The sequence below is a fragment of the Lissotriton helveticus genome, chromosome 10 (assembly GCF_964261635.1).
Source record: "Lissotriton helveticus chromosome 10, aLisHel1.1, whole genome shotgun sequence".
NCBI classification, from domain to species: domain Eukaryota; kingdom Metazoa; phylum Chordata; class Amphibia; order Caudata; family Salamandridae; genus Lissotriton; species Lissotriton helveticus.
In genome coordinates, this window is record NC_136071.1 from 1167723208 (window position 1) to 1167748299 (window position 25092).

At 47.4% G+C, this 25092-nt stretch overlaps 1 protein-coding gene across 2 annotated transcripts in view; it reads left to right on the plus strand.

The window, feature by feature from the left end:
• EFHB (EF-hand domain family member B) overlaps nucleotides 1-25092 on the plus strand; it is a 250589-nt gene that overhangs the window by 99448 nt on the left and 126049 nt on the right. The gene's annotated exons all lie outside the window — the stretch shown is intronic.

Here is a 25092-nt window from a genome sequence, read left to right on the forward strand (position 1 = left end):
TTCGAGTTTTAAGTATGAATGTGCCTGTTGGTGACTTGTTCTTTTAGAGATCTTAGGGGCTCATTATGAGGGCGGAAGGCCCGCCAGCCGTGTGGTGGCGAGCCCTCCGCCATCAAACGTGGATTCACTGCCCGCCAGATTAGGATGGCGGGCGGATCAAACCGCAACCGTGGCGGGCGCAAAGACCGCTGGCCACGGAACCGCCACAGGCAATCATTCTGATTGCCTGGCGGAGTGGTCTGCATCCAAAAAATGGTGGTGGTGCCTAGAATGCACCGTCCGCCAAATTACGATGCTGGCTTCAGCCTGCCTTTCCATGGTGGTGAAAACGCCCTGGAAAAGGCTGGCGGGTATTGGTTTGGGGGCCCGTTGCGGGCTCCCCTTGTGTTTGGGGGAGGTGTTGCTGCACTGGGGACTGCACCATGTGGCAGGCACCGTGTGGTGTCTGCCACGTAGTGCAGTGAAATGCACCACATGCATTTTTAACATTGCGGCGGTGAGGAAAAACAGCCCAGTTTACAACCGATGCCCAGGCTGCCGGCACGCGACGCCTCTTAGTTCCCATTTTGACCAGTTACCAAATAAAGAGACGGGCGCTGGAAGCGGGAGTGCAAGAACAGAGTTAATTTATTTCTCATGAGGAGAGCCTGTCATTTCGGACATACGCACAATGTCTTCAAGAGGTGCTCTAACAAGTTTCTCTGAGGCTTCGTCTTTTATACACAGGTTTATGATGTACAAAACATTCCTTATTGCAATAAAGGCACTTTGAAGTACGAAAAGGCGTGTTTGGAATCCCAGCTTCAGGCCTATTCCCATACCAGTCGTTCGGATGTCGTTTCCCCTCCCAAATGTAACATGTGATTGTAATCTTGTAGCCGGACATTCCAACAGGACACGAGGGCGAGAGGGGGTGGTCAGATCTAAGGTCGGGCAGGCGATAAGATCGGGCACTTCGGTTGGTGTATCACGCCTTGCTATGCGGGGCCAGGGGGGGTACATCCATGAGGCTTTGTTTTATGACTTAGGACCGGGTCGGGAGGCCAGGTGTAGCCGGGGGGGGGTCATCAGAAGAAGGGAAGGGTGTTCCTGGGAGGAATGCAGGGGGTGTCGGTCAGGCGGGGTGTCACTTTTAGAGCAGGGTCGCGCAGAGGGAGAGGGTTTTATGGCCTATGCATGAGAGACCGGGGGCTGTCGGGGATGCTTGCGAGGCTGGGGAGTGAGGGGGGGGAGAGAGAGACGCTGGCTATCGGGAGTGGGCAGAGAGGCCTTGGTGTCTAAAATGGCTGTCGTGTACGTGCGTGCATGGGCCTATGCTGGCGGGATGATGCGGTCAATGCTTCGCGGTATTCGTTCTGCTTACAGCGAGGGGTATGGTGAACACAAATGAACGCCGCTTATGTACATATACATTGTCATTTTCCACAGTCGCCGCTTTTTAACATAAGTTAGTTCATTTCCGTGTTTATCATAACTGACGGGGTGTACATATAGCCATGTGTGGTCAATGAAATAGCATTGTCAATACTGGCTTATTGCATATAACCATGTGCAGTCGATGCGATAGACGAAGTGCAATACATACGAATTTACATTTGTCGTGATATATATACGAGTCTAGAGAACGGTATACAACTCAGTCGGAGTCAATCAAGGAAATGTTCCGGCACATTATGGAACCATGTTCTGGCTCTCTCTCCGGCGATATCAATGTACAGTTAAAAATGACCGATGAAACATTTTGAAAGCAATACAAAGTGGTTGAGGGAGGAATTCAGTTCAATACAAGCAAGTAGTCTGAGGGGGGGGGGGTAGAAAGTTCGGAAAAAGGGGGGGAGTCTTCGCCACAGTGTCTTTTTAGCAGCGAGCCATCACTGGTAGGCTCTGGTAGTTTGTTTTCTTCCGTTGGCGCTGTTGAGCACCGGCGGTGGAGCTATAGGTCCACCTCGGATCAATCCTTACACGTTGCAGGGTGCGATCTGTCCTCTGCTGTTAGACCACAGTCCTGTTTTCTAACTAATCTTTTCAAGGGTGCCTCATGCTGGGCACCTGCATTTCTTTCTCCTTCCGTGGCAAACCCTATTCTACCTAAATGCTGTTCTTCTTCTCTGAGTCAAAATCCATGTGAAAAAGGAAAAGGAGGGTTTGTTGGATAATCGAGGGAAGAGAGGGCGGAGTGGGATCAGATCTTTGAGACAGACCAAGGGAGCAAAGGATAACGAGCAGGCAGGCCCATCGATCGGGCTAAAAGGGGCGGGGACTTCTGGCACGCATGGGTCAGCAAGCAGAGGGCTTCGAAGCAGCCCTACATCTTTTCATTTCCTGCGTTTGAGGATGGTGCCTCGTCCCGCGTCTCGTTGCTCTGCGGCTCCACCTTTGGTCGAGGTCACATGTGCTTCATGATCTGCGGCTGGGCTGTGCGTCACGTCCGGCCCCTCTCCTCCGGTGATTGTGTATCTTTGAATGGGTACCAAACAAGCTTTAGAGAACTGGCAGGAGAAGACATTTATACATTTCAATTCCGCCCCCAATCTTAAGTAGTTGGGGATACGTTCATCGGTCACGGTCAGAAGTTATCACTATGGAGTATGTACGTGGGCATTTCCACTGAGTTTGTACTAAGTCTATTTTGGCGTTCATTCATGATGTATATGGAGAGAAATCAGACTCTTATCAACTGCGTATCTCATCAAACTCGAAATCGGATCCTACGGTAGAGACTCGTCTTCATAACCCAAGCCCTGGCAATCTTCTATTATCATGAGAGAGGGACAGAGGCTAAACATTCTTTTCTCGGGGAGCAACAGTTAATCAGGGTCATCAGTTATACTTCGGGATATCGAGCTGGGGTCAATCGGGAGAAACGAGGATGCTTTGGACATCCGTACTTGGGTGCAGAGAGGTGGGGAGATCTGGGCATTGGGGATTGTGTTTCCAACGAACTGAGAACAGAAGGCCACTGACATATAGTCCCCCTATAAAGAAGGGCCAGATCAGGGGACATCAGTCGTCTTACCTGTCCTTTCCTTCTTAGCCAATTCAAGTTTCATCATTTTACAGAAAGGAGAGGTAGTAATATGGCAATTTACAATTGTTTTAGTTTCTGTCAATTTTGCCGAACACCTTTGTGTTAAAAAACCAATTAGGCTTGTGCCGGCGGGGCACAACGTTACCACACAAAGGAAGCGAGAACAGGGGGACCCTCAGAGAGAGAGAGAGTTGTCCGCATTTTAAACGAACTATTCGGTACACGTACGACATGGAGAGAGAGAGAGAGAGAGAAACGTGTACAATAATAGGCCATTTAATTTGCACACAACACAGAACAGCAGGGGTCAAGTTATATAGAAACACAGGCTGAGGGACGACGAAGATCCATACATTACGTACACATGAATTCAGGCGGGGGGGGATAGTACATATATTATATACAAAAATCCAAGACAAACATAGAACAGTACTTGGCCAAAAAGATTTCTTCCTGCATGCTGCGCATCCTTAGTATCCTACTTAATTCATCTGGCTGCCTTTGCTGGTGGCCTCGGTTGCAAATACTTACACCTTTGTCAATTGTTCGGGAACTAACCTGGTCGAGCTAATACTCACGGTGGGATCTTCGAATCATTTTTAGCGAGTGGGTATCCAAGTTGAGGCAACGGAGGGTGTCAGTCGGGAGAAAAATGGGGCAGCTTTGAGTTTCATGTCTATGAGGGTGCAAGGGGGAGGTGGTAAATCTTAAACATTGACAATTTTCCTAGTCTTCCAAGAGGAGTGTACTCGGGTAAACCTCACCCTGGGATATTCCTGAACCTTTCCCTATTTAGTTATCGTATGAATTTACTCATGGGTGCACGTCAATCTTGGTTGCATTATTTGGGATGCCGGTTGGAGTCATATTTTGTCATACTGCAATAACCCGTCAAGTTTCTGCTTCAGGCCACCCTCCCAGTCGCTGGGTTCAGAGAGAGAGAGACAGTCGTTTCTAAGTAAGGGAGTGCTATATCTTTGTTTGTTCGTCGTGTATAGGCACCATGTTCAGACCCCTTTTCCCCATTCCATCGGCCGTTCGATCATCACTTAAGTCATACATAAAACATTTCTCTTATCAATCCAAACGTGTGCAACGCGTATTCAGTCGAGCTATACACATCAGGGCATACACGCGTGCATTCATATAACACAAATTCGTCACGTTCTCAGGGGCAGTCCCCATAGACAATCTCCAATTTTTCCGTGCGGAACCATGAAGTGTTGCTTAGGTCTTCTCCATACTTTAGTCGACGCTCCGACGTGACCTGCAGAAAAGAAGGGAAAAAGAAGGGGAGGGGGCAGCGTTTTAAAACACATCAGCGCGCATAAACCCGAAAATGCTTTTACTTACCACATACTCGACCTATTTCCGCGGGATGCAGTACCTTTCATCTCGGCGTTTAAGCCCAGGGGGACCGGTAGTGCGGGAGAGATAATCTTTGATGGACTGTGTATTGCATAGATCGCCAAGTGTGGTATTACGGATCGTGTGTAGGGAAGGGTCAAAACAAAGGGCAGTCAGTGTAAAGTGGGGGGTGAACTCGTGCTCTCCTTCGAGGAGGAGGGATGGTCTACAGTGGTACAGGGTTGTTTTTGTTCACTAGGCACGGAGACTAGAGGGGCTAGGTGGCATTCCTTCGGAGTGGCTTAGGGGCATCTGAAACAACTTCCCTGATACATGTGGCACATAAGGTAAAGGCTAAATACCGGGACCTTTATCGATTGCTTTACGTTGCACAAAAATAAAAATATAATAATAAAAAACATATACACAACAAACCTGGACCATTCACATTTGCCATATTTCTGTGTACTTTTGCTTTTTAACCTTTAAGTAATCGAGTTGCTTCATTTTACCTGTATTTTACTTATATCGGAAACAGTGGCCATTTATTCGAAACTTACCAATTTAAGCGCTGCAACTATGTTTGCTTTTCACAAAACCTTTATTTAAAAATGTTGGTGCACAAATACGGGTCTACAACCACGTGGGCCAGCCACGGAGCAGACTGGAACTGTACATGAGGGGATATTTATTTGAACGGAGTCGGTGACCGTTGATTTCATAAGGGTGCGACAAGTGCAATAAAATCATATCGAAAATTCATTTTGGGTAAGTACCATAAGTGTCGAAAATTCGAACTTTCAATAATACGGTAATCAATGACGCGTCAGAACTTAATATCAATTCATCGTCCAAGTGTTCAATCAGTACTCATCCCCTCCCTCCATGCGCTTCAAAAAAACTGCATACATATCTCATGATATCAAGGCTGAGCAACCGGAACACAACAGGGAGTTGCGAGTTTCATTTGTACCTGCGCCATTTTGGGTGAGGTCAGGCAGGTCCAAGTATAGTCAAAATGTCTCCACCAACTCGTGGTTGGACCAGAGTCTCGTTCGGCAGTCCAAAAGTTTCGTTAAAGGGCAACAGAAGGGACCGGCGATATGAACCATCAGTCAAAGGGGGGAGGAAGGCAACAATCTTTCCTACCGGGTCATACTGGGGTTCCACCGGAACTGATCAAATTGGTAGTCTGCAGGATTTTGGTCATTCAAACTGAGGCTGGCGCCAGCATGAGAGCGCCGACGTCTCGTGGCTACGTCTTGATCGTTCCGCGGGCAATCATGGCAGTCATTCCCCATCGGGGGGCCCGCGGGAGTCGGGGGCCCCTGCGGCTCTCATAGAATCTTCAAAGCTGAGGAGAACGCTTTTGGACAGGGGGGGGGGCTCATTGTCTAGCTGACAAGCGACCAGGCCATCCTTGCATGCCAGGTCCAATCTTGCAGAGTCGACCGTCATTTTACGAGTTCTGCGGCAACCGGCAGTCGTTGGATCGCAAGGGCAGATGGACTCCAGCCTGTCGGGCGTGGCGTTGCACCACAACAGTGGACGAACCCTTGTCGGGTGAGTGGAGCGTTGGGGGTGCAGCTGAGGGGCCTCCACCTGGGGAGGTGGGAGAGGCTCGTCCCCGCCGCCTCTCCCTCCCAGTGCACCCCACGCCGTCTTCTGGTGCTTGACATTCGTGGTGGCCGGACCAGGCGATGAGAGAGGGGGGGGGGTCGGAGGCATAAGCAAGACATCCCCCCCCGTGGCCTGCAAGGCGTCAGAAGAGGAGGATGGGAAGACCATTACATCCCGGGCCATCCTCCCCACGACCTCTCCGGCCGATGGCGGCCAGTCGGGCCCCGCCCTGCACGTGTCGAGGCTTCGTCTTCCGGATGGGCGTACCCGTGGACCTGTTGCACTTCGGGAGCTTCCGGAATGGGGGTAGGTATCTGCTGACTTGTATCTATCTTATGTTACCGCTATTGGGCGTGGCGGGCGGTGGGACAGACATGTTTGGAGCAGTGAGGGGCGGTGGAGCCTAGCTACCTCGTGGCTGCCGTGATGTCAAGCTTGGCTTCTCTCACCACTTTCATGTTTCTTATTGCGGGCTATTTCTAACGTTTCTTATTTCTAGCGAAGTAAAAAAAAACTCATCAGTGGCCTACTGATTTTGTTCGATTTCTTTTTCCTTCCTTTTCTAGTGCGTTTCGTGCTAAAGTTTCTGTTAACAGGATACGGTGATCGCTTCGTATTTTAAGTATGTCCTTTTTATTAGGGGCGCCCTCCGGTTGAGCCAGATGATCTTCCTCTAATAAATGGTCCGGGTGGAACTGGTTTATCAATCAGTGGGGAGTGGATAGGCATGACAGATTACAACGGGGGACAAAGGTCCGCATTACCTACCCTTCACTACTTGCAAAGACTAGACAGAAAATTTCTATTCCACGTTATTTGCAAACAGAGAATACCTCAAAAGAACTATTCCTTGAACAATAAATGTCCAGACAATCAATCAATCAGTGGGGAGAAAAACAGGCATGACGGATTACAACGGGGGACAAAAGTCCGCATTACCTATCCTTCGCTATCTGCAAAGGGAGACAGAATATTCCTATTCTTCTCTGTTTGTAGACAGGGAATATCTCAAAAGAGCGATAATCGATAAAAATCGATAACAAACAATCAGTGGGGAGAAAGATAGGCATGACGGATTACAATGGGGACAAAAGTCTGCATTACCTACCCTTCGCTATCTGCAAAGGGAGACAGAATATTCCTATTCTTCTCTGTTTGTAGACAGCGAATGTCTCAAAGAGCAACAGAGAAACCAATCAATCAGTGGGGAGAAAAATAGGCATGACGGATTACAACGGGGGACAAAAGTCCGCATTACCTATCCTTCACTATTTGCAAAGAGAGAGGAACGTTCCTATTCGTCGCTGTTTGCAAACAGAGAATGTCTCAAAGAGAACCAATACTTCAAGTAGCAACCAAGGCTAAATGAACCAATCAATGAACAATACCAGTATTTGAATACTGATTCCAATATTCCAGTGGAGAAGCGTGGCTCAGTGGTTAGAGGCGGCAGACCCGGAAACTGAGATCGGCCGTGGACCAGGGTTCGATTCCCCGCCTCGGCGGGTCTCGGGCGCAACAATTCCACGGACTCGACAATTCTCGCTCCGGTGCCTACTCGACTCACGGGGTCACACTCTGCGACTCTGGGCAATAGCTTGCTTAATCTCCACTACGGCCCCTCACGGCGGGATGCCTGGCTTTCACCTTGTGGATACCCTGCCGGGGTATCTCACAGGGGAATACCAGGACGGGTTCCCTAAGCAAGCGCCTTGATGCCTTCGGGTGATACGTGTGCTATATAAGTCGCAATACATTTACATACATTTACATTTACAATATAAACAATCAATCAATCAGATGGATAAAACCATCCTTAGTGGAGAAGCGTGGCTCAGTGGTTAGAGGCGGCAGACCCGGAAGCTGAGATCGGTCGTGGACCAGGGTTCGATTCCCCGCCTCGGCGGGTCTCGGGCTCAAAAATTCCACGGACTCGACAATTCTCGCTCCGGTGCCTACTCGACACACGGGGTCACACTCTGCGACTCTGGGCAATAGCTTGCTTAATCTCCACTACGGCCCCTCGCGGCGAGATGCCTGGCTTTCACCTTGTGGATACCCTGCCGGGGTATCTCACAGGGGAATACCAGGACGGGTTCCCTAAGCAAGCGCCTTGATACCTTCGGGTGATACGTGCGCTATATAAGTCGCAATACATTTACATTTACATTTACATCCTACCAATCAGACGTAAAGACGTCCTACTTAACCTTACCAGGACCGGACCGTGTGGACAGTTCTTCGCCTTCCCTTTCCAGCGCCCGATCGTTCTCTTACTCCATGTTTTTACCGCAGCTTTCCTGTGGGATCCCAGTCAGGACAGTAGGTCACTTGAGAGAGGTCCGTTCGGAATCGGTGAAGTTCATTCAATCGGCAGCCGGACGAGGGTCCTCTCAAGGCAGGTATACTCCAATCGTTCAGATGTTCACCCCATCATCTGGACCTCTCTTACCGGACCTTATGTCGCTGATGGGCCCCGCGTTGGGACGCCAATTGAGGAAAAACAGCCCAGTTTACAACCGATGCCCAGGCTGCCGGCACGCGACGCCTCTTAGTTCCCATTTTGACCAGTTACCAAATAAAGAGACGGGCGCTGGAAGCGGGAGTGCAAGAACAGAGTTAATTTATTTCTCATGAGGAGAGCCTGTCATTTCGGACATACGCACAATGTCTTCAAGAGGTGCTCTAACAAGTTTCTCTGAGGCTTCGTCTTTTATACACAGGTTTATGATGTACAAAACATTCCTTATTGCAATAAAGGCACTTTGAAGTACGAAAAGGCGTGTTTGGAATCCCAGCTTCAGGCCTATTCCCATACCAGTCGTTCGGATGTCGTTTCCCCTCCCAAATGTAACATGTGATTGTAATCTTGTAGCCGGACATTCCAACAGGACACGAGGGCGAGAGGGGGTGGTCAGATCTAAGGTTGGGCAGGCGATAAGATCGGGCACTTCGGTTGGTGTATCACGCCTTGCTATGCGGGGCCAGAGGGGTACATCCATGAGGCTTTGTTTTATGACTTGGGACCGGGTCGGGAGGCCAGGTGTAGCCGGGGGGGGGTCATCAGAAGAAGGGAAGGGTGTTCCTGGGAGGAATGCAGGGGGTGTCGGTCAGGCGGGGTGTCACTTTTAGAGCAGGGTCGCGCAGAGGGAGAGGGTTTTATGGCCTATGCATGAGAGACCGGGGGCTGTCGGGGATGCTTGCGAGGCTGGGGAGTGAGGGGGGGAGAGAGAGACGCTGGCTATCGGGAGTGGGCAGAGAGGCCTTGGTGTCTAAAATGGCTGTCGTGTACGTGCGTGCATGGGCCTATGCTGGCGGGATGATGCGGTCAATGCTTCGCGGTATTCGTTCTGCTTACAGCGAGGGGTATGGTGAACACAAATGTACGCCGCTTATGTACATATACATTGTCATTTTCCACAGCGGGTGCTGCTGTCAGCAGCACCCGCCCCAATGTTAAATTGCAAGATGGGACTGCCATGGTGGTGGTCGTATCCTGATTTGGAGTGCGCGACCACCGCATGCATGGCGGGCGGTTCCGATCCCCACTACGATGGCGGGCGGACTTGAGTCCGTCCGCCATCATAATCGGCCCCTTAGTTTTAAAATCTTACTGAACATATTTTAAAAAGTGTGTAGTTTATCATAAGACGTTTACTTTTAGAAATTTGGAGAGAAAGAAGAAGTCCTGGGGAACCAACAGCATTCTGTTTTCTTATTTCAAATGTCCTTTTTTCCCTTCCTTGGTTTCCACTTTGCTCAGTTGCATATCAAGGCTTATATTTCTAGTTTACCCTGGGCCTCAAGGCCGGCATGGAAATGATGGTGGTTTTTCAGTCTCATGGGAGGGTACCGACGGTGTGCCCCCATTGCCACTGCGCAAATTTGCCAGCAGCATTTCCCTCGGAGTAGATTGACTTTGGTTGATTTTCCAGCAAAAAGCCTGTTTACTGTACGTGCTCTTTCCTTGGGGTTATAACCACTCTGGTGGAGCTATCGATGCCATCTTGGCTGGTCGCCAAAAATATGGGGGATTCTCAGCGATTGCGTTGGCAAACATTGTAAATCTGCCTACGCAATATAGGCATAATTCACCAAAAAGTCACTCTGGGCGTCAGTTTGATGGCCTAAACCTTAGCTCCAGTATATGGCATAAAAGATGGGTCTTGCTTCAGTTTGATGGCCTAAACTTTAGCTCTATTATATGGCATAAAAGATGGGTCTTGCAGTAGTTTGATGGCCTAAACCCTAGCTCCAGTGTATGGCATAAAAGATGGGTCTTGTGTGAGTTTGATGGCCTAACCTTTAGCTCCAGTATATGGCATAAAAGATGGGTCTTGCGGTAGTTTGATGGCCTAAACCTTAGCTCCAGTATATGGCATAAAAGATGGGTCTTGCTTCAGTTTGATGGCCAAAACTTTAGCTCCAGTATATGACATAAAAGATGGGTCTTGCGTCAGTTTGATGGCCTAAACCTTAGCTTCAGTATATGGCATAAAAGATAGGTCTTGTGTGAGTTTGATGGCCTAAACCTTAGCTCCAGTATATGACATAAAAGATGGGTCTTGCGTTAGTTTGATGGCCTAAACTAGCTCCAGTATATGGCATAAAAGATGGGTCTTGCGTTAGTTTGATGGCCTAAACCTTAGCTCCAGTATATGGCATAGAAGATGGGTCTTGCGTTGGTTTGATGGCCTAAACTTTAGCTCCAGTATATGACATAAAAGATGGGTCTTGCGTCAGTTTGATGGCCTAAACTTAAGCTCCAGGATATGGCATAAAAGATGGGTCTTGCGTCAGTTTGATGACATAAACTTTAGCTCCAGTATATGACATAAAAGATGGGTCTTACGTTAGTTTGATGGCCTAAACTTTAGCTCCAGTATATGGCATAAAAGATGGGTCTTGCGTTAGTTTGATGGCCTAAAGGTTAGCTCCAGTATATGGCATAAAAGATGGGTCTTGCGTTAGTTGGATGGCCAAAACGTTAGCTCCAGTATATGGCATAAAAGTTGGGTCTTGCGGTAGTTTGATGGCCTAAACCTTAGCTCCAGTGTATGGCATAAAAGATGGGTCTTGTGTGAGTTTGATGGCCTAAACCTTAGATCCAGTGTATGGCATAAAAGATGGGTCTTACGTCAGTTTGATGGCCTAAACCTTAGCTCCAGTATATGGCATAAAAGATGGGTCTTGCGTCAGTTGGATGGCCTAAACTTTAGCTCCAGTATATGACATAGAAGATGGGTCTTGCGTCAGTTTGATGGCCTAAACCTTAGCTCCAGTATATGGCATAAAAGATGGGTCTTGCGTCAGTTGGATGGCCTAAACTTTAGCTCCAGTATATGACATAGAAGATGGGTCTTGCGTCAGTTTGATGGCCTAAACCTTAGCTCCAGTATATGGCATAAAAGATGGGTCTTGCGTCAGTTGGATGGCCTAAACTTTAGCTCCAGTATATGACATAGAAGATGGGTCTTGCGTCAGTTTGATGGCCTAAACCTTAGCTCCAGTATATGGCATAAAAGATGGGTCTTGTGTGAGTTTGATGGCCTAAACCTTAGCTCCAGTGTATGGCATAAAAGATGGGTCTTGTGTGAGTTTGATGGCCTAAACTTTAGCTCCAGTATATGACATAAAAGATGGGTCTTGCGTCAGTTTGATGGCCTAAACCTTAGCTCCAGTATATGGCATAAAAGATGGGTCTTGTGTGAGTTTGATGGCCTAAACCTTAGCTCGAGTGTATGGCATAAAAGATGGGTCTTGCGTCAGTTTGATGGCCTAAACCTTAGCTCCAGTATATGGCATAAAAGATGGGTCTTGCGTCAGTTTGATGGCCTAAACCAGCTCCAGTATATGGCATAAAAGATGGGTCTTGAGTTAGTTTGATGGCCCAAACTAGCTCCAGTATATGGCATGAAAGATGGGTCTTGCGTCAGTTTGATGGCCTAAACTTTAGCTCCAGTATATGACATAAAAGATGGGTCTTGCGTTAGTTTGATGGCCTAAACCTTAGCTCCAGTATATGGCATAGAAGATGGGTCTTGCATTGGTTTGATGGCCTAAACATTAGCTCCAGTATATGACATAAAAGATGGGTCTTGCGTCAGTTTGATGGCCTAAACTTTAGCTCCAGTATATGGCATAAAAGATGGGTCTTGCGTCAGTTTGATAGCCTAAACCTTAGCTCCAGTATATGGCATAAAAGATGGGTCTTGCGTCAGTTTGATAGCCTAAACCTTAGCTCCAGTATATGGCATAAAAGATGGGTCTTGCATCAGTTTGATAGCCTAAACCTTAGCTCCAGTATATGGCATAAAAGATGGGTCTTGCGGTAGTTTGATGGCCTAAACTTTAGCTCCAGTATATGACATAAAAGATGGGTCTTGTGTGAGTTTGATGGCCTAAACCTTAGCTCCAGTATATGGCATAAAAGATGGGTCTTGCGTCAGTTTGATGGCCTAAACCAGCTCCAGTATATGGCATAAAAGATGGGTCTTGAGTTAGTTTGATGGCCCAAACTAGCTCCAGTATATGGCATAAAAGATGGGTCTTGCGTCAGTTTGATGGCCTAAACTTTAGCTCCACTATATGACATAAAAGATGGGTCTTGCGGTAGTTTGATGGCCTAAACCTTAGCTCCAGTATATGGCATAAAAGATGGGTCTTGCTTCAGTTTGATGGCCAAAACTTTAGCTCCAGTATATGACATAAAAGATGGGTCTTGCGTCAGTTTGATGGCCTAAACCTTAGCTTCAGTATATGGCATAAAAGATAGGTCTTGTGTGAGTTTGATGGCCTAAACCTTAGCTCCAGTATATGGCATAAAAGATGGGTCTTGCGTCAGTTTGATGGCCTAAACTAGCTCCAGTATATGGCATAAAAGATGGGTCTTGCGTTAGTTTGATGGCCTAAACCTTAGCTCCAGTATATGGCATAGAAGATGGGTCTTGCGTTGGTTTGATGGCCTAAACTTTAGCTCCAGTATATGACATAAAAGATGGGTCTTGCGTCAGTTTGATGGCCTAAACTTAAGCTCCAGGATATGGCATAAAAGATGGGTCTTGCGTCAGTTTGATGGCCTAAACTTTAGCTCCAGTATATGGCATAAAAGATGGGTCTTGCGTTAGTTTGATGGCCTAAACTTTAGCTCCAGTATATGGCATAAAAGATGGGTCTTGCGTTAGTTTGATGGCCTAAAGGTTAGCTCCAGTATATGGCATAAAAGATGGGTCTTGCGTTAGTTGGATGGCCAAAACGTTAGCTCCAGTATATGGCATAAAAGTTGGGTCTTGCGGTAGTTTGATGGCCTAAACCTTAGCTCCAGTGTATGGCATAAAAGATGGGTCTTGTGTGAGTTTGATGGCCTGAACCTTAGATCCAGTGTATGGCATAAAAGATGGGTCTTACGTCAGTTTGATGGCCTAAACCTTAGCTCCAGTATATGGCATAAAAGATGGGTCTTGCGTCTGTTGGATGGCCTAAACTTTAGCTCCAGTATATGACATAGAAGATGGGTCTTGCGTCAGTTTGATGGCCTAAACCTTAGCTCCAGTATATGGCATAAAAGATGGGTCTTGCGTCAGTTGGATGGCCTAAACTTTAGCTCCAGTATATGACATAGAAGATGGGTCTTGCGTCAGTTTGATGGCCTAAACCTTAGCTCCAGTATATGGCATAAAAGATGGGTCTTGCGTCAGTTGGATGGCCTAAACTTTAGCTCCAGTATATGACATAGAAGATGGGTCTTGCGTCAGTTTGATGGCCTAAACCTTAGCTCCAGTATATGGCATAAAAGATGGGTCTTGTGTGAGTTTGATGGCCTAAACCTTAGCTCCAGTGTATGGCATAAAAGATGGGTCTTGTGTGAGTTTGATGGCCTAAACTTTAGCTCCAGTATATGACATAAAAGATGGGTCTTGCGTCAGTTTGATGGCCTAAACCTTAGCTCCAGTATATGGCATAAAAGATGGGTCTTGTGTGAGTTTGATGGCCTAAACCTTAGCTCGAGTGTATGGCATAAAAGATGGGTCTTGCGTCAGTTTGATGGCCTAAACCTTAGCTCCAGTATATGGCATAAAAGATGGGTCTTGCGTCAGTTTGATGGCCTAAACCAGCTCCAGTATATGGCATAAAAGATGGGTCTTGAGTTAGTTTGATGGCCCAAACTAGCTCCAGTATATGGCATAAAAGATGGGTCTTGCGTCAGTTTGATGGCCTAAACTTTAGCTCCAGTATATGACATAAAAGATGGGTCTTGCGTTAGTTTGATGGCCTAAACCTTAGCTCCAGTATATGGCATAGAAGATGGGTCTTGCATTGGTTTGATGGCCTAAACATTAGCTCCAGTATATGACATAAAAGATGGGTCTTGCGTCAGTTTGATGGCCTAAACTTTAGCTCCAGTATATGGCATAAAAGATGGGTCTTGCGTCAGTTTGATAGCCTAAACCTTAGCTCCAGTATATGGCATAAAAGATGGGTCTTGCGTCAGTTTGATAGCCTAAACCTTAGCTCCAGTATATGGCATAAAAGATGGGTCTTGCATCAGTTTGATAGCCTAAACCTTAGCTCCAGTATATGGCATAAAAGATGGGTCTTGCGGTAGTTTGATGGCCTAAACTTTAGCTCCAGTATATGACATAAAAGATGGGTCTTGTGTGAGTTTGATGGCCTAAACCTTAGCTCCAGTATATGGCATAAAAGATGGGTCTTGCGTCAGTTTGATGGCCTAAACCAGCTCCAGTATATGGCATAAAAGATGGGTCTTGAGTTAGTTTGATGGCCCAAACTAGCTCCAGTATATGGCATAAAAGATGGGTCTTGCGTCAGTTTGATGGCCTAAACTTTAGCTCCACTATATGACATAAAAGATGGGTCTTGCGTTAGTTTGATGGCCTAAACCTTAGCTCCAGTATATGGCATAGAAGATGGGTCTTGCATTGGTTTGATGGCCTAAACATTAGCTCCAGTATATGACATAAAAGATGGGTCTTGCGTTAGTTTGATGGCCTAAACTTTAGCTCCAGTATATGGCATAAAAGATGGGTCTTGCGTCAGTTTGATAGCCTAAACCTTAGCTCCAGTATATGGCATAGAAGATGGGTCTTGCATTGGTTTGATGACCTAAACATTAGCTCCAGTATATGACATAAAAGATGGGTCTTGCGTCAGTTTGATGGCCTAAACTTTAGCTCCAGTATATGGCATAAAAGATGGGTCTTGCATCAGTTTGATAGCCTAAACCTTAGCTCCAGTATATGGCATAAAAGATGGGTCTTGCATCAGTTTGATAGCCTAAACTTTAGCTCCAGTATATGACATAAAAGATGGGTCTTGTGTGAGTTTGATGGCCTAAACCTTAGCTCCAGTATATGACATAAAAGATGGGTCTTGCGGTAGTTTGATGGCCCAAACTAGCTCCAGTATATGGCATAAAAGATGGGTCTTGCGGTAGTTTGATGGCCCAAACTAGCTCCAGTATATGGCATAAAAGATGGGTCTTGTGTGAGTTTGATGGCCTAAACTTTAGCTCCAGTATATGACATAAAAGATGGGTCTTGCGTTAGTTTGATGGCCTAAACCTTAGCTCCAGTATATGGCATTAACATGGGTCTTGTGTTTGCCTTCCCTCTTGTCACCATGTTTTCTTTTCTTTTCTGCCCTTGTGCTTTGCTCTTCCCTTCCTCTTTCCGCTCCATTGTGTTACGTCATGTCCTGTAGCTCTGAACCCGAGTTATAGAATTGGTTTTGTTGAACGAGCCACACAGCATTGTGTTTGCTCCATCGCTAGATTTTAGTTTGGAAGACCGTATCATGGAGGATGACGTAGGACGGCCGGAGCGCTGCAGGATTCGATAGGCGATGACTGAGAGTCTACAGCACAGATCAGTGCCCTGCAAGCCTGGGGGAGCATGGAGCAGATAGCTCTCAGAAGCCATAAATGCAAGTGCATTTCCCGGATAATCTTAGGTGCGTGATCATGAGCGCGTGCTCTCTGGATGGACTGTCCGGGTTTGCGGCAGCATCGGAGAGCCACAGGACGTCCCTTGAGACATTTATTTAATGCGATTTTATATAGCGCGAACATTACCCAAAGCTGTCAGAGCGCTTTACAAAAGAACCAGTTGCGATTCAAAGGGACTTTGGATTACATGAAGTTACATAAGAGATAGAAACAGGAAAAAAATTCACATGTAAAAGTTGTAAAGTCACCCAAGGAAAGATACAAACAGATAAACTCTAAAATCACATAGGAATGGTAATAAGTACAAAGGTCTACTACATATACTAGAGGTTAGAGTTCTATATATACAAATAGTATGCGCCGTTCCGGGTGAGAAATCCTGTCAAATACGCAAGCAAGACTTTAATAATGTGGATCGTTAATATTGAGCTAATTACTCCAGAGTTTTCATTTCTAGAAATGCTCCAACCCTGTTACTAACTATAACGAAAATCGGAGAACAAGGCTCCCAAATGCTATACACATTTGATGTTGTCAGCTGCATGTTGCCGTGCCCCAGGGGCGGCTCTAGGCTCACTGCGGCCCTGGGCAGGGAGCGTAGGTAGGGGGCCCCGGAAGAGGGGGTCCGGGCGGGGCGGAGCGCAGAGGCCAGTTGAGATGGGGGTGTCAGGGTGTTTGGAAGTGGAAGAGAGCCGGAGGCCGCCAAATCCCTGCCAGGGGCCGCCACGCAAATATGTATCCATCCTCAGAGGATTATTATATTAAGGATTTATATTGGCGTGGAGCCCCTGGAGTTTGGCAGCCCTGTGCAGGTGCACAGCTTGCACATACCTAAGGCTGCCCCTGCGTGCACTCCCCCCAAAATAACCGGCGCCTCGAAGCAGCGGCGTCGCTAGAAGTGATTGAAATTAAGGTGTGTGACAAGGCGCAGCGTGTGCTTGCCTTTCATTCAGCAGCTGTGGCGGTGGGGCCCCAGGGGAGCAGGACAAATTGATCCAGGGAACGGGCCCCACCTGCCCCTCCAGCCCCCACCCCCAGCCCCCAAGGAAGGCGAGAGCCTCCGAGTCTAAAAACAGCAAAAAGCGATATTCCTTTTATTTCATATTGCTGCAAAAGAGTGCAAAGTGCTCAAAAGTGAGTTAACGGCACGTGACGTCATCAGCAGGCTGAGTCTACCCACAAGGCTATGTTAGTTCCAGGTTCCCCCCAATATGTCCTGGTATAAATAATCCATTGTAAATTAAATGCACGTTTATGTGGAATTGTATAATAAACTAGCAGCCCATCCCGACGTTGTCCGGGAGCAATCAGGCTCCTGGGCCCCCGCCCGCCCCGACGTTGTCTCAGGCTTCAGGGCCCCCGCCCGCCCCGAAGTTGTCCGTGGGTCCCCCGGAGCGCACCCGCCACTTTCAGGGCCCCCAATGAGCCCCACACGGGCCGCTTCACCTTACTCAGCCGCCGCTCCTCCCCGCTAGTCCGCCGGTCCTCGCCGCTCCTCACCGTTCCTCACCGCCTGTCCGCCGTTCCTCCCCACCTGTCCGCCGCTCCTCACCGCCTGTCCGCCGCTCCTCACCGCCTGTCCGCCGCTCCTCACCGCCTGTCCGCCGCTCCTCACAGCTCCTCCCTGCCTGTCCGCCGCTCCTCCCCGCGCTCATGTCCGCCGCTCCTTCTCGCGCTCCTGTACGCCGCTCCTCCCCGCGCTCCTGATGTCAACACGCACGTCGTGGCCGGCGCTACTTCCAAGGGACTACTTTTTTTTAATCGTAAATATTTTAAAGAACGTATATTTTATTTTTTTATATAGCCTATGTCCATCTGCAGACCCTGACAATTACAACGATGTATCGGGTGTTTGGATTGGCGCTGTGGTTCAAGAGTTTACCCGCCTCAAAGGTTCAAAGTTCTCTCTTTATAATAGTAGTATAGATAAAACAGTAGTTTGACACTGCAAAAAAAAAAAAAAAAAAGCTGGAGCCATCCACTCAGGGCATCATGGGACAATATTGTTCCGTTGATGTATTAGCAGCAGATAAACGAATTTTACTCATTAAAGGTCAGTTGCAAACATAGCAACATACATGGAACTTTCTACATAAATGATAATATTTGTCTGGGCCAGGGGTATCCGAGAAGTCTAGGAGGGCCGAATCCATGCCAAAATTTCAAGGCACAGAAGATAAATTAAAAGGCAATAAATCTAGACTGAGCTCATTTACAAAGTCAGGTCAAGCACTCCTGAAAAACTGTCAGGATCCTGTCAGGCCTATATTAGGACACCAGGCCTAGTAATCCAGGTTATAGAATGTTTCTCAGACACACTGGGTTGACCAGGAGTTGTGCTACACTTGCTCTCACTTCTAAACCAAATAAAGAGAACCTGTCTAAGCCCATCTACTTGTCCCATCATATCCTTCTGAGGCCCTGGCACTTTTTTCAGCTTCTGAAATTGGGTCCCTGGGATGAGATTCTAACCGTAAACTTGACAGAAATCTGAAGCCTATTAGAGCCATTCTGGTTCTCTTGGTGGGGGCTGAAGGAGGACCTCTATTATGGCTCCATTCAGGAGCCCAACAAGGGACGTGGTGAGTGATGCATCACCACCCCACCTCTCCACCTCCTGATTCAGAAGTAGGTGGATAAATGGAGGCTCAGTGTCGCCTACGACTCCCAGAAGCAAGGGCTCCATTGGACAACCGCAAAACCTGTACCAAGAGGCGGCCACTTTGAATTCTGCTTGACTCCTGCATGAGAATATATATATGTGTATATATATATATATATATATATATATATATATATATATCAAAACAATAACCTTTCAGGCACAGAGTGCTGCATAAATTATGCAAAAAGAAGCAGAGAACTCCGGGTAGTTCCCAAGTTTAGGTGGAGAGCAGCTCCTGTATAGGGCACCCTACAACACCAACGACCTCAAATGTCTACTTTTCTATCAAAAGTTATTAAGCATAGGGTTAGCACAGTGCCAGCCACGCCGAGCTGTAAAATGACCAAAGCCTTTTACCACTCCAGTCGTTCGAAGAATGGGAGGAAGTAGAGCGGGTAGCTTCCATGGTCTATTACTCAGGCACAGCAAATCTTTATTCCAGAGCAGTGCCTGTCCTGGTGGGGAAGGTATCAGAACAGGCAGCTAGGTTTTGGAGTCCTTTCCATATCGTAAAATCTGCTTCCACCCAGAGGTGTATGAGAAGGGAATTTCCAGTAAATGCTGGGGTCTGATCATAATCAATAATGTGAGTACAGTGTCTACTGCTTGGATCCAGCTGCTCCTCTGCACAATGCATGTTCCCTGCATGTAGTGTACATCACACAAGAAGTTTATTGATTTGTTTAAGGACAGTCCAGAAATGGGTCCCAGAGGAGGCGGCTTATCCAATTTACAAAAAGAGAATCTCGTAGACATGTCGCTTCACTTCTGAACAATCAGCCCTGCAGGAGTTAGGTGCTCATAGAAGGGATCTTGGAAATAATTACATGACTCACAGCAGTTCCGCGAATCATGGCAAGGATTAGCGACTAGAGACTGATGTGTGCGTCTTATTGATACCACTCCCAGCCTGTTAGCCTGGGATTTAACTAGGTCAATGTTGTAACAACTTTAAAAGGCTCCTGCGGTTGATGCTCTGTGACAACAAGCCCTAATAAGCACTCAAGTCGTAGAGCCTTGTCTGGTACAGTAATCAGGTGATTGACGTGAAGCTAGGTTTGCTAGCTGGAAGAATGGTATTTGTGTAGGAAATAGACTCAACGTGCAGATCCACTATGATATTGATCGATAGGGCACATTTAAAGATGAAGATCAGAGATATAAACATGCACTGCTGTATTTTGCATTTTTCAGAAGTAGCATATCCATAGACATCCAGCTCTATTGTATAGTTTATATAGAAATAGGACAATGTTAGCACGTGATAGCTCCATGGCTGTTGATCTATATAATCTTTCCCATTATCGGCACTTAGGGGCTCATTAGGATGGCGGACGGACCTGCGTCCGTCCGCCACCCTAGAGGAGGAGGGACCGTCCGCAGGGGCAGCGGCGGTCCCTCCAGTGCAATTAGGATTTGACCGCCAGCCTGGCGGTCACATCCTCAATATTTAACATTGCGGCGGGTGCTGCGTGAAGCAGCACCCACCGCAAGGTTAAATATGCATGCTTAGCATTTGCATGCACAAAGCGGCAGGCACCGTGCGGTGCCTGCCGCTTCGTGCATGCAAATGCAGGGGGGTACCATAGGTACCCCCCATGTGCACCCCCCACTCACCCTGGGGGCCCGCAACTGGCCCCCAAAGAATTCACCGTATGCCTTTCCACGGCGGAGAATCCGCAGCGGAAAGGCATCTGCTTTCTGCCATCCTAATATGGCTGGCGGTGTCTGATAGACAACGCCAGCCATGTTAGAGATTTTTCGCCGCGGTCGGAAGGCGACCGTGGCGGAAAAGCTGTGGACCGATTTTGAGACCCACCGCCATCCTAATTTGGCGGTGGGTCTTTTGTGCCTCCCCGGCGTTTTTCCCGCATCCTCCGGGCCGGCGGTGGCTTCCGCCGGCCCGGAGGATGCGGGAAAACCGCGATCCTAATCGGCCCCTAAGTTTCTGTATCAGAAACTGTTTCAAAATGTATTAAATCAGAGGTTTCTTCACAGTACTTCACACGCATGCACACCTCTCATGCCCTCCCCACTCACTGGCCCTTACCAGCTCCTGTCTTTAAAAAAATAGCCAATCAGTGTTTGGATGATGCGCAAGGAGTGAAAGGGTGGGGGATTGTAATGATGGTAGACCAATAGCCATTGTCATACCTCATGGTTTTAACTGGGTGCTCCCGTTGTGAACTGTTGTTGTATTTTATGTTTTGCCTTCTTTCTTGGTTTTATAAATCGAATTAAGATTTTAAATGGAGGACTAAGAGTGATGGAGTCACCATGAAAGTAGCTTTGTCTCACTCTTATGTCTTGGCCCTTTTCCAGTCTGGACTGGTGATTAGAATCCAAAGCAATTGTGAAGGATAAAGGGAGGAGGACAAGGCATCACATGGCATCTTAGGTCTAAGCAAACAAGTTGCATAGAGCTGTGTGGCCAACTGTTGCATTGTTCCTAGAGGAAGCCTCAGAAGTGTAACGCTGGCTAAATCAGTTGGAGCTAGGACGTCCGCAATGGGTGGTGCATATTGCAATCTATGTTGCAATGTTAGTCGACGCAGTTGCTTGACGAGTATCATTGCATCCAAAGCCACCAAACGTTAGCCAGTAGATTGGACTTCCCTGGCTCACTGGTTGTCTTGAAGTGGAAACAGAAAGTGCATCTGAGGTTCAATATGTGTTGCTTCTTGGGCTAGAATGTCCTTTTCAATCATAACTGAAATGGAATTTTGACAGAATCTTGGGACGAAAGTAGGGTGATTGCTGAGACGGAAGTGCAGTAGAGCTGAGGTTCACCTGAGTATATGGCCAAAATCTGCAACTAAGAATGAGGACTCCCAGGGGAGGAGCTTCAAGTCATATTAGACCATTGGCTGAAGAGGTTTGTGCGCCTGCCTGATTAGGATCAGGCTTAGGCCCTAGGAGATTGCAGGATGTCTGGAGGAAATGGATGCATTTTACCCATAAGGTGTCTTGTAACATCCTAGTTGGCTGCACCGGATCTGCCCTGAAAGGCCCCCGTGGCTACTTAGAGGGTTTTTAAGGTGTGTAAGTGATTCTGCCAGTAGATGATAAAAGGTTATGACTTCCACCTAGTAAGTGAGCAGATTGACCTCTTTGGGCTGTGGCCAATAGCAGACCCTCCGATATTTGCTCCTAGACTGTGCTATGTTGGAGCATTTGCTGCCACCCTCTAACACTTCCAGATCCTCTATGAAGAGGTTGAGGTGAGCAAAGGTTACCACCTCCAGTACCATGTACTCAAATGTAGCAGTTATACTGAGGGATACAAAACTCTAGCAGGGAACATGAGGCTGGGCCCACTTTCTCTGCAAAAAGGACACGGGTGGAAAAGCTACTCCTTAGAAATCATGTCCTCAAATTAAGCCAGGGAGGAGATGTGGCTCAGCGGCTCAAGCTGCCGCCTTTGTAACCTGGGGAGCCAGGTCTGAATCCTGGTCTTGGAGCTAGACCCAATATTGTGTGATTGTGGACAAATAACTTCATCTCCCTGTGCCTAAATGTATCTATAAATGTATTTCTGCAATCCTCAAATAATGTACATGGTCTACGACCATCTCGCAATTCCTCATGTAATGTACTTCACTCCGTTGTTCTGTAGCTAGGCTTGCGCTACATAAATACCAATGCATGCATACATACGCAGATATACTGAGGGATGCAAAGCATATTCTCTATTATCAGTAAGCCTTTCCTCTGGGGAAAGTAGATGTTTTCCTTATGAAGTAGAATGATCCATGGACACCAGTTAGGGGTTGCCAGGGGTCTCATCTAACTCCTGGTTTGCCCCTCGAGACACCTGGAACTGTCCTTTCGACCCCTGGCCCTAGAGGTGGCAAGAAACAAACGTTACACAAGGCTCTAGTGAGCCTTCTTTACTTCCTGTGCCCCTCAGCCACACTGTGTGCATGGGAAGGCATGAAATCTCTAAGCAGCAGCAAGATCTGAGCAATTTAACACACTCTGTAACATTTGCTGTGGATGCGACCCCTGTAAGAGGCATCTCTGTGCCTCCTACTGCTACTGAGCAGGTGAAGGGATCAAAAATACAAGGGGAGAGAAAGGTTAGAGTGGAAAGACTATGAGCGGCAAAATAATGAAAGGAAGGGGACACTAGAGAGACACAGGTGAGAGACAGAGACAAATACAGAGAAAGGGATTAAAAACGTCAGATAGGTGACAGCTGTGAGAGACAGATGTGAAAAGTGTGAAGCAGCTGAGAGGGATGGGGGATAAACACAGAGGCAGACAGTTGAAGGTTTGAAGAGAAGTCTGGGGAGAAGGGATGCCAGTAGGACAGATGTGATATAGATAGAGACAAATGAGAAAGAGATAACTAATGAAGACAGAGAGAGGGGTGGAGGTAGGAGTGAGAACAGTTATGAAAAGATACATGGGTCATAAACAACCGAGAACCCGAGGGAGGTAGGTAAGACCTACTTGAAAGATACAGCTCAAAGGGAGAAACAGGAGATTAATACAAAAGAGGGAGCAAAGAGGGGACATGTGAGGGGGGCGTGAGAGAGGTGAGGGAGTAGTGAGACTGTTCGGAGAGAAGGAGATGGAGTCGGCAGAGGGAGACATGCAAAAGAGGTGATGGAGAAAATGATGAGAGGCCGTACAGAGAAGAGACTGGTGTGAAAGTGATGTGCAATACAGAAACATCTTAGAAAACTGTTGAGAGAGGTGGTGGACAGATGAGAAAGTGACCAGTAAAAGAAGGGAAACAGTTGAGAAAGTGATAAAGCCCAGTGTGAGATAGAGAGGTTATACAGGTTTGGGAGTGAGACAGGTTAGAAAAAGCCAGCTGAGGGAGTGATGATAAGGAGGAAAGGTGAGAGATATAAAGGTGATATTGAAGCTGAGGTAGACAGAGTAAAACAGGTGGGAGACAGGTAATGGTGAGGTGTAAAAGAGACCGATGAGAAAATCAAATGAGAGAGGGAAAGAAGTGTGAAATAATATAGGAAGATTAGCGAGAAAAACTCAGCTGACAGAGGAGGATGGGTGAGAAAGAGACAACAGGTGAGAAAGACAGGTGAGAGAGTTAATAATAAACAGATAGTTGAAAAATCAGACTGCGGAGGAGAGGTTGACAGTGGGTCTAAAGTCATACGATATCACTTCCTGTGATGTCATTGGTATTAAATGACAAGTGATGTCACTTCTGCTACAACTGGCTTCTTGGCTAATTGATTTCCTGGACGTTCATGGATGGAACAGGTACAAAGCCAAACTTGTTGAGTCTAAGTTGACCCTCCTAGAAAGAGCAAACATCCTGAACTCAGAGGAATCACAGAAGTTTTCCAGGACCACCACCAATACAGGGAGCGAGCTGGTTGCATCTGAAATTCAGGTGGGTTGTGAATGAGTTCATGACCTGCTAACTCAATGCCTCGAAGGTGTAGTTGTTTACTTCTTGGTGGATCTCTGCTGTTGGATCTCCGGGTAGTGTGGGGAGAGAAGAGGTCTACTGCGGCTGTCTGCTCAAGGCTTGTGGGAAACCCGCTGATGTATGTTGGGCTCTTTCACCCATTACTACTACTCTAATGCCAGGCAGTGGAGGAAAGTGGAAAAGGTGCTCTCTTTTTTTTATAAAGAACTGGAGGGCACTTGTGTTGTCCGACTGTGTCAACGTCAATCTGGATCTCACCATTGGTAAAAATGCTTTGTTTGTTCAAAAGACTTCTTGGCTAGTGCCCAAGAAAATGGGGACTTAAGACCAGAACTCCACCATGGGAGAATCGCTCCCACGCACAAATGTAACAGTTTCTACTGAAATGAAGACCGAAAATTGAAGATCCAAATGTCAAAACACCTAGGCGATAAACTGTCACCACGGGGACCAGAGCGTAGTGTGTGGATGAGTGATTGAGCCCAACCCCACTTCTCAGCAGTCTCCAAAATGGCCGCATGCACCCACTCGTCAGACAGAAGTACCGGACCATGAACTGCAGGCTCAGGACACATGGGGAGATGCAAGGGTCTGCGCCGTGCTTAACTTGCATTGCCGGTTAGTCTTTGCAACCACCGAAGGGAAGAAAGAGAAAGCTAACTTGATCTTCGCCACACATGACCTTCTGAAAACGATATTCAGCGCCTTACCTGTCGGCTGTACTCAGGCGTGGCCCCTCTCTCCCTTTCTTGGGCCGCCAACAGCAACAGGGAGGGTGACACTGGGAGTTGATGTGACTCCTCTCCACCGCATGACTAGTGACGCCAGTAGATGCGACCGCTAATAAGGTTCCTCGCAACTGTGATCATCACAAAGAGCACACTAAAGAAAGCACTGACCCTTACGCTACATGGGTTTTTATGTCACTCCATCGTCACTCCATCGTATGGCAAATGATACCAGCTGATACCTGCCGATATCTGCTGATATCCAGTGGTGCCAGCTGAAACCAGCCAAACGTGATACCAGCTAATTCTACTATTATCTGCGGATGCGAC